The following is an 11,434-nucleotide window of genomic DNA, read 5'->3' on the forward strand; positions in this document are numbered from 1 at the left end:
TCCATAGGATTAAGTCCGGTCTTTTTGTCGTTTTTATGAGTGGAAATATTAAGTTTTTCCAAATCCGTCGCCAGCTCCCAATATCCCTTCTATCTTTCGTCTGTCACGTATATCTTATTTGAAAGCCTGGCCTTATGTCCTTTTCCTTCCTTCTGGAAGTATATTTTTCCGCACTTTTCCACTTTTGGGTACACTCCCCTATTTTCTCCCTCGATCTTCTCCTTGGGTGCTGCGCTTATGACGCCATGCATGTCTGTCTAGTGCTAGCCTGCAGTTTGACAGAACATGTCTCACCGTCGCTTTCTCTCCACATCTACATTCATCAGTTTGTATGTTCCACCGGACTAAATTCGCCGGTGGACGTCGAAGGTAGACTTAATAAGGAAGGATGTTCTTGCTTGTTCCCAAGCTCAAAGTTCCTTCCATGAGATTCTGCGACTGACTACATATTCCTCTCATCTCAGGCACTGTCCCTCTTGACTACATTGCACCAAATGTACATTTCCTCCTTTATCACTTCGGGTACCACTGCCTCTTTCATCTTTTTCATCTCTTTTAATTTCTCCCCTCTTTCACTTTAAAACAAAAGTAAATAAATAAAATTTTTACTGAAATTTACGAACTCCAGATGATAAGCGATAGATCGCCATTCACTTGAAAATAATTTTGAAAAAACATTAAAATATTTTCTGTTTAAAGAAAACTAAAATATAGATACTTACTGTACAAACAACTTACATTTTTGAAATCACATTCAGTTAAAAATATTGTGTACGTCCTAAAGTCGACGAGTTTTTTTGTAAGAGAGAACGAAGATTATGTGTGTATATATGTCACAGATAGTAGGCGTGTGTTTATTGTGTTGATTGACACGCCATGACAGTCATTATATGTCTGTTTATTCTGTATGTGTGTATGTGTGTTAACGTCACAGAAGCCATTTTTTTTCAGCAAGAGGTAACAAACAAAAATTGTGTTTATTCATTTCCCTTAATAGATACAGGCCCAAATGTCATAAAAAATTTTTTACTGCACTGCCGACGGTAACTATGAAAATAAACATGCCAAACAAAATTAAAATAAAATATACTATTTCTGAGATATTTCTAGTGCAGACAAACATCGCTAGAGTTTTATTATTATTAAGATTAGCAAATGTCTGAATTTGTATGTCTATGCATAATGCCATTGAGAATGGGCGAGGGGAGAGAAAGAAAGAGAGAAGCAAAGTGAGGAAATGGCTTTACTTCTCCGTTTTCCAATAGAGGGAGCAATGTAAATAGTGTAAGTGTGTGAGTTAGAAACAGAGAGAGTGAGAGAGTGAAAGAGACAGACATAGACTAAAAGAGTGGAACTACTACAGAGGGTTAGAGAGAATGTGTGAGCGACAGAAACACAGAATGAGAAGAAGAAGAAAGAGAGAAAAGTTCACAATGAGAAAAGTTCAAAGAAAAAGGTTCTCATTCTCTAACAAGGGGAGACGGGGTAGAAGTAGAAGGTCAGTGTTCTACAGTGAAGCAAAAACGAGTACAGGTAACTAGAGTAAGGTCACTGGAGAGCCATGCACGGCGAAAGAGAGAGAGAGAGAGAAAACAAGTTTCTATAGAAGTTGTAAGAGAGAGGGATAGCGGGAGTGAGAGAGAGATAGAGAGAGAGAAGGAGAGTGGGGAGAGAGACGCTAATGTTTGATACTGCATGTTCTATAGGTGAAGGTGAAAGAAAGCCGGTACAAAGAGAGGGGGAAACGGGAGAGAAAGAGATGCTGATGTTTGATACTGTATGTGTGTGTGTGTATGTGTGTGTGTGTGTGTGTGTGCGTGTGGGCGCATGCGTACAGCGTTCCACAATTGCCATTTATTTCAATCACTCTTGTGAAGATATTCAGAGTAATTTTCACTCATTTTAAAAATTTAATCCCCAATTTAACATTCAAAAAATGTTCACAAGAAAAATGTTCTCACTCTCTACAAGAGGAGACGGGGTAGAAGTAGATGGTCAGTATTCCACAGTGAAGCAGAGACGGGTTCAGTTAACCAGAGTAAGGTCACTAGAGTCCCGTGCACAACGACAGCAAAGTCATGAAAGCGACCGAAGGAGAGCTGCTGCACGCAGGGTCAATGAGTCACAAGAAGCAAGGGGAAAACGGTTAGAACAATTACGTCAGCAAAATGCAATCCGCCGGCAAGACTGTGCAATTGAAGAGATTAGTGCGAGCTGCTTTGTCTGGGTTCACCTTATGCACATCCGTCACCAAGTTAAATGCTCTCCGTCCTGCTCTTACACTTCACAAGATCTCATTCTTCATCTCTCGCCTCATGGCCGCTTCTTGACCGAGAAACACATAGCTGTTCGCCTCTTCTACTTCATCGCCTCCGACTCTTAGGTGACCGATCGCTACGCCCTCAGACCGTATATACTTGGATTTCGTACGCCTGATCTTCAGGCCGACAGCCGAACCCCTGAAATCCAGTTCGTCCAGCATGGTCTGCTATACCAGTGTGGAAGATATCACCCACATGATCAGCAGCTGCCCCAAAATGTCTACAAAATACTACTTGCCCTTGAGGCATACTTCCAAAGATTATTCACAAGGCTATCTACAGAATGTGAAACGTAAGAAGAAAATTAAAGTTTAAATTATATATAATGATTTCTATCATTATATATAATTTAAACATTAATTTAAGAAAATTCAAGTTTAAATTATATATAATGATATCTATCATTATATATAATTCAAACATTAATTTTCTTCTTACATTTCACATTCACTAGCTACATCTTTTCCCAAGACTTTAGGGTTTTATTTAATTTACATATCGTGATATACTTCTCGTTTATTTGTTTTTTTCTTTCCTTTGCTCTTCTTTCTATAGGCTACCTTTGACATTAGATCCTCTAAATTTTTTTTAAAACAAACTTAATAGCGTTCAGTTAATCACTATATATATATATACATCCATCATATTCTGTTAAAATGTCATATTAACAAGTTTCATTTCTTCATTTCCCTGAAGAGAAGATTACATTGTTTTACATCATCTTATTACTTTGGAATAATACCAGTGATATCTTCGAAACATATGTCGGAAGTAAAAGAATTTGAATAACACTTGCGTTTAATTCCATTTATTTATTTATTTATTTATTTATTTATTTATTATGCAAAATATTTCATGTAAACCTGAAGTTTCTACCTTTAAAAACAAGGAGTTTCACCCATTTTACTTGTGAGAGTTTTTGCTACCCTGGTAACTATTTTTTCCGTGTTAATTGTTAACATCGGAAAAATATGCACATCTATCTATCTATCTATCTATCTATCTATCTATCTATCTATCTATCTTATCATCTATCTCTATCTCTCTCTCTCTCTCTCTCTCTCTCTCTATATATATATATATATATATATTATATATATAGATAGAGAGAGAGAGAGAGAGAGAGAGAGAGAGAGAAATCCAAGGCTGTGAAAGATTTCAGAACATTTATAAAGAGGTCTTACAGCTGTTTCCGGGATATTTTATATATGCCTTCATCGGAGACGGTGCGAGAAGATGGTTAAGCAATAGTTATTCTAGATAAGATATGAAATAGAGAGTGAAATGAAGGAATGAAAACAGATGTGAGATATGTAAGGATATTGTATCTGCAGTTCCATTATTTAAGCAGAATTGTATACATAAAAGTTTCCTGTACCTTGTGTCTAAGTTCCAATAGTATTTAAAATTGGTCATTCCAAGCACAGAGTTTGTAGACCGTGTAATTGGATCGAGGGGTTTTTTGAAGTGACTTAAAAGTTGGGAATGTGTTTGTAAGGTCAAATCAACAACAGGAAGAGAGGAAAAAAGAGAGAAAAAGGAAGAGCGAGGAGAGAAGTAATAAAGAAATGAAGAGAGGGAAAGTGTACTTGCTAATGGTCAGTCAGGATAAATTGATAGAAGGAATGAGGAGGTGAGGGTGAGAGAGAGAGAGAAAGATATGAGAGTGTAAAGAGATGAGAGGGTAAAGAGTAAAGGAGTGTGGGGTACATAGCGATGTATGTAGTGAAGGGCAGAGAAAGGGGGTAAGGGTAGTAAATGGTGGAATAAATAATTTGGGAATATAGGTTAGGTTGCTTAGGGGACAGGTCAGTGCTTATTAATAGAAGAATATATATATGTGAAGATGTATACACAAGCATATATTAAACATGTGTATAGACATTTACACACATCAACACCTACATAAACATATAACACTCATGTATGTTACATGCATTCCCATATATACACACTCATTTGTATCTAATTTTTACATATATAAATTCTTGCATACATAGAGGCGTATAATTGTATGTGAGTGTACACATATATACACTGGCTCACTTATCAATAAATTGAACGCTGCCGCTAAATGGTTCTATGTACTGGTGAGGTGTTTCAACCAGAAGTTGGGGACCTTGTCTATCCCTGGAGTTTATGTGGGTGATACACTCCTCAGTGTGTCCATGATCTCTTGGTCTGTGATGGCGGACCATATCTGTGGTTATATTGTGTTCTTCCTTTCCTTATCCTTACTAATCCATATTATTATAATTCATATGATTTCAATTATATTTCATTTTCTGGTCGGGTTTCAACCAGAAACCTAAGGCGCGTATTTATTAAAAGGAGAGAAACGTCCTGAGAAGGTGAGCGATCGATCTCAACATATTTTTTAATCTCGTAGATTGTTGGTTTCCCTGGTATCAGGTAAAAATTTTGTCGGTAGCTTTCTTGATCATTTCTAGGTAACCCACAACAACAGGGATGGTTGTGATCTTTAATAGCCACGTCCTAGATATCTCAATTTCAAGGTCTTTGTATTTCGATAATCTTTCAAATTCTTCAGATATTTCTATCAGTAGGCACCATCATTACATTAACAGGCATGTTTTTTGTCTTAGGTCTTTGATGATGATGTCTGGCCTGTTATCACTTGTTTGCCTGTCTATGCATCCCATAATTTCACAGATGGTAACATTCTCTCTCTCAGTGACTGACTCTGGATGGTGTTCATACAAGTTCTTAGGGTGCGGGATATCATAGTGACAACATATGCTCCAGTACAAATATTGGCCAACTCGATCATGCCTGGTTTTATATTCTTTAAAGGTGAGGACTGAGCTACCGGCAACAATGTGGCCAGTGCTCTCAATTCTGTCATCGCAGAATCTACACTTTGTGCCTGCCCCATTGTGCGTGACATTAGCTTAATAGTTCCGTGTGAGGAGACTCTAATATTGTGCCGCTAGGATAAATCCTGTTTCACTTTCCAAACCAGTGCTCTGCAGCCACTGATGGGTTCTCCCATATCTACATCAGCTTTCTCAGCTGTTTGGAGTATTGCTCATGCAATGGTTTTTCTTGCCACACTCAGGACATTATTATTATAATACTGGGGTCGATGTAACTGTATTTTACCTTCTCGTAATAAGATTATTTCGTTTTAACCTTTTGTCTCTTTTCGTGTTTATCTTCGCATCGCGACGACAGGCTGGCAGAATCGGTGGAGCGTCAGATGAAATGCCTTGCGGCATTCGTTCCGGTTCGTTACCTTTATGAATTAAAATGCCGCCGGGATTAGCTTTGCTTTTCCTTCCTCCATTGTAAGAAAAATAAGATACCAGTCAAGTACTAGGGCCGATGCTATCGACAAATCACCATCATTGTCATCATCGTCATCATCGTCATCATCGTCACCATCATCACCATCATCATCATCATCATCATCATCATCATCATCATCATCGTCATCATCACCACCATCACCATCATCGTTATCCTCCTCCTCCTCCTCCTCCTCCTCGTCATCATCATCGTCATCATCATCATCATCATCATCCTCGTCGTCGTTGTCATCATCATCATCATCATCACCAACCTGTAGACATTAGACCTTAGAGTGGACGATGAACGAGATATCGGATAATATCTATAGTTTCTGTTGGTCCGGCTTGAGAATCCAGCCGAAAAGTCTAATGATGGTTACTTCTGATAGAACCCTATGGAACAGGTGCCCGAGGGCTCTGCCTCCCCTCCCATGACCCTCCCAGACAAAGTGGGTGGAGAGATGGATAAAGGTTTTCTTTCTACATCTATTAAAAAGCTAGACATAAAGTTTCGGATATTTTCAGATGATGCCAGTTTGGCATACCTGTCTGTTTGATAGCCCCTGTTTTACTCAGTCACCGATCCTAAAACTCATTGGAAGGATACACTAGGCAATATAATCCTCAATGTGTATAAAAGGGGATGGTCATGAGTGGAATGTTTTGGATTATAAATCTATTCAGCCAGGCTGATCAGCAACTAAGCAGTGGAGGCGCAATGGCCCAGTGGTTAGGGCAGCGGACTCGCGGTCGGAGGATCGCAGTTTCGATTCCCACACTGGACGTTGTGTGTGTTTATTGAGCGATAAACACCTAAAGCTCCACGAAGCTCCTGCAGGGGGTGGTGGCGACCCCTGTTGTACTCATTAGCTCCAACTTTCTCTCACTCTTTCTTCCAGTTTCTTGTCCCCGACTTCCTACGCAACCGCTGAGCCTGGATGCGCATTCATCCATCCGTCGATGCTCTCGGTGTCGGGGGTTGACCTGCTTTCTCTTCTGCGAGTCTTACGAATAGCAAAGGACCACGTTTCGGACTTCTCCCATCTTGCGAGCTTTGGGACGAAGACCGCTTCGCTCAACAGCAACAGCAACTAAGCAATAACAACTACAAACCATCCAACAACTGTTATATCCTCTCAGTTATTCTTGTATGTATAGGCACCTAACAATACACACAACACTGTATCTATAGAGACCGTTATCTGGCAGAATCGATAGAGTATCGAAGTGAATGCAGTGAAGTATTTATTGAGAATTTCATGGCTCTGAATTCAAATTCTACCGAAGTTACCTTTGCCTTTCGTCCTTTAAGAGGTCGATTATATATATAATAATATATAATGAAATTATTGTATACAGTGCTCAGGTGCACCACAACTTGTCAAAAATGCGTATAAAGCATATACAGCAATGTACAAATGTCTGGGAAGCGAACAGTGTATGAGTCAGGTACATGCTTGCGTGTGTATGGAGGGGAGAAAATCAGGTGTAGTGTTGGCGAATCTCAGGAAGCATGGAAGTTTTGAAGGATGCAGTGCTCCGACAACTAACAACTGATGCCGGCAGTTTGTTCCATACCTCAGCAACTCTTAGCGTGAAAAAATGTTTCCGATGGTCATGGGAGCTGTGCTGTTTTCTGACTTCACTATCTTTCTCTCTCCTCCCCCTCTCTCTCCATCCATCATTCATATCCCTCTCTCGCTCTACTGAGGGTTAGCATTTAACGTTAGGGTTTCGTGTTAGCACTTAGGATTACAAGTTTGAGATAGGGTAAGGATTACGTTTAAGCAGAAACTGAAAAGAGATTCACAAAATTCGAATTTCTGTACAGATTTTTACCGAATCGAATTTGCATATGCTTGGAGTTTGGACATCAAAGAAAAATATATTCTTAAAAGAAGAAAAATAGAAAAGTCTACAAAGTGCTTTTAGTTCGAAATTTCACTTAGTGGTTTTTCCGAATGTGCTATTTATATAAGATAAAGAGATTTGCGATGTTATTGTTAATTTTCTGAGTCATTGACTCGGGTAACGTCCGGTATTTCAGCTACTGTTTAATAAGATTTTAGTAGAGGGCAAGAGAACCTAATTTCGGTTTTTGTGGTTTTTTTTCTTTTTTTTAATTATCATTAGCATCCTATTAGGTTACCAACAATGAATAAACGGTTATTGTATCTGATGCATTGTTGTCAATTCGTGCTTGCTTCTTAATAAAAGCCATGTAATTATTTTAATTAAATGCATCTGTGCATGATGCAGAATAAAGCTGGAAATCTGGGAAGGGACGAAACATGATAACTAAAATCTGCTGCCCTTGTTTATCCCAGGGTCAGCTACGATCCTCTTCAGATTTAGAATCAGAGGTTGTCCAACCTACCAATGTAGGGTCAGATGCGGTCCAACCTACTAATGTAGGATCAGAGGTGGTCCAACCTACAAATGTAGGGTCAAAAGCGGCCCAACCTACCAATGTAGGGGCAAAGGCGGCCCAACCTATCAATCTTCACACTTATTTTAAAAATTAAACTCTGGATATAATTATTGTCCGAATTTCAGAGAGGAGAAATTATACACAGATTTATGATGGCGCGTTGGCCGAACACCGAGCTAGAAGAATCTTTAGTGCGTCGACCAAGTGTTTAGCAGTATTTTTCCTGTACGGTTTGAAGAAGGGATAAGACGATGTTCACTCGAACCCCATCTGTGAAGTTTTTTGGACTTGAAAAATGTTCAGATCCCTCCGAGGTCAATACCAAGCATATAACTGGTTCGATGTTATCGACTTTTCCCCCATTTCTCTTGAATCGCTGACCTTATATTAGAAACCACATACCGAAATAGTTCTTGTCACTAACAATACACGATGTAACTAATAAAAATTCATTCTTCGTCATCTTAATCAATATCTATAGAGCTGAAATGCGAAAATGTTGTTTGATTTCTTGATTATTTGTCTCATTTTGGGATGGGAACGGTTTAAGGGGCGGTACATGAGGTCGGACTGGTGCCAAAATTTACACTGGGGGAGGGGGTAAAATGGGGTGGGCAATGGTGTGAGGACGGTTGCAAGTCGCTCGGAGCTACCGTTTGGTTGCCATGGTGAGGAATATGGGAAAAAATTGAGTTTTAAAGAAGATAAAGACGAAGAAAAAATTTTAAAATAAGAAAAAGAAAAAGAAGAGGGTTATAAAAAGAACCAAGCAAAGAAGACGAACAAAAGAAGAAAGGGAAAAGGAGACAACGCACACAAAACAACACCACCACCACCAAAACCCGAGCGAAGCCCGGGTCAAAATAGCTAGTTAGATTATATATATCATACTTCGTAAAACTCACTCATAAATCATTGGTTGAGTTAACGCATGCATCCAGGTGTGGCTACCTGAACTTCTGTTCTGCGTGAACATGTCTGTGTGCACGATAAGTTTTTACATGTGTTTCTTTCTTGATAAACACAACCAAATGTATGCATGTGTTCATTTAGAGAATCTCATAAGGAAATTTTTTAGAATGTCTTACATATTTTTATTGTGCCTTTCTGTAGATAGCATTGTAAATAGTCTTTAGAAATATGCCTCAAGGGCAGGTAGTATCTTGTAGACATATTAAGGCAGCTGCTGATTATGTGGGTGATATCTTCCACACTGGTATAGTAGACCATGCTGGACGAACTGGATATCAGGGGTTCGGCTGTCGGCCTGAAGATCAGGCGTACGAAATCCAAGTATATACGGTCTGAGGGCGTAGTGATCGGTCACCTAAGAGTCGGAGGCAATGAAGTAGAAGAGGCAAGCAGCTATGTGTATCTCGGTCAAGAAGCGACTATAAGGCGGGAGATGAAGATGATCTGGCGAAGGGTAGGAGCCGGATGAAGAGCATTCAGCTCGGTGAAGGATGTGCTGAAGGTGAACCTAGACAAGGCAGCTCTCGCCAATCTCTTCAACGGCAGTCTTGCTTGCAATGCTATATGCATGTGAGACTTGGGCCTTGACGAAGAGAGAATAACAATCTCTGCTTACAGCACAGATAGCCATGGAAATGTCGGTGTTGGGAATCGCGCTAAGAGATCACAACCGGAACGAGGAGATCAGGGATAGGAAGACGTCGTCGAAGAATACCACCAGGTAAAGCTACGGTGGGCCGGTGATGTCGCGAGGCTCACAGACACGATGGCTCCATGCAGTTGTCGAGTGGTACCCATGTGAGCAGATGAGACCATTCGGAAGACCTCCAATCAGGTGGGAAAAGGATTTAAGATAAATGTTTGGAACAACGTGGAAGAGAATGTCAAGAGTACGAGGGAAATGGAGTGAATGCCGTGGCCAGTAGATCCGACATGGCACCAGACGGCCTGACCAATCCAGGTGATCTAGGTATAGCAGAGACGGCATTTTTAATTACAACGTGGAGGTTTGGTGATATCTTTGTCGGTCTTGTTTATCAGGTATTAGTCTCCAACTCCTCGATGGCAAACGCGTATGCTTCTAGGTGGCATGTAATGTATCTATTGCAGCCCAGGACAAGCTACTCTTCCTGTCAATGTTGTTGTTGCCCTCGAGCTTACGAGATATGTACTCGCTTTTTGTTGATATGATGCTTGCTTCTCCTCCTACCTTCTGTTTAGGTAGACCAGTCCAGGCTCCTTTGGGTCGCGTGAAACAGTTGAATTCTCAGATCACTTGCTCAGTAGTTCTTCTCCAACTCTGAAGATGTTCTTGCTCTCATTTTTGAGTAAGCATGGTATATACACATTTCTTTCTTTACTGTTTAGCAGGTGTTGTCTAAATGATACAATTAAAAGACTGTTTGGACTGACCCTATGCCTCTACCGCCATCACTTCATCTCACATATATCCTACTCTTCTCCTCTGGAAGCCAGCTGCTCGCGACACTAGAGGTCGCACACTCTCCTACCCTGATGTAATCTCCAGGGATACAGGCATCCAGCAACAGGACCTCCGTAATGCTATGATGGACCGTGAAGTCTGGCGTAACACAGTAAATTCCATTGTCTCGACCACGGTCGAACAATGATGATGATATATCCTATCGGTGTTGCTGTTAATGTGGAAGTTGCCAGTTGTGGTCAGTACCTTTCTGATGTTGATGTCCAGGCTACGTAACTCGTCGAGTGTCCAGTCCAATGTCCCAAATGGTGGTACTGGCACTGGTGCTGCAAAAAGCATTGTGATATATAGTCTTGTTTAAATGCAGACAACTCTGAGTTCCATATTCTCCGAAGTCTACAGAATTACTCTTCAGTTATTCTGGCTTTAGTCACAGCACCAATGCATGCAACATTCTCACCGATTTCGAGGAACTTGTAGCTTTGATCATTATAAATTGGGGAGACAGACAGAAGAACCGTTGATGTACATGTTCCCTGCCTGGTCGCCAATCTTTCCTCGGTTGACTATCACGCATGAGCATTTCTCTTGCCCAACCGCCATTCCTATAACTCGTAAGAATGCTGTGACTTCTAATTCTCTTGATGTTGGTCATATTACCAGAATATCAACAAAAATGCATGAGTGTCATTTGTATGTACGTATGTATGTATGTATGTGTGTATGTATGTATATGTGAATGTATGCATTTATTTATGTATGTATGTATGTATACTTCTATATCTGTGTGTATGTGCGTGTATGTTTGGGTGTGTGTATTGATTCTACGGAAATAAAAACAAATTATAAAATATATATAAAAAACTAAAAATGCTTTAATTTCACGTTTTTTTAACTGTAAGCCGAATGAAGACACTACCAGACGACGTGAAGAAGAATATCAATCGTAACAGTA

The sequence above is a fragment of the Octopus sinensis genome, unplaced genomic scaffold (assembly GCF_006345805.1).
Source record: "Octopus sinensis unplaced genomic scaffold, ASM634580v1 Contig18659_ERROPOS200000, whole genome shotgun sequence".
NCBI lineage: Eukaryota > Metazoa > Mollusca > Cephalopoda > Octopoda > Octopodidae > Octopus > Octopus sinensis.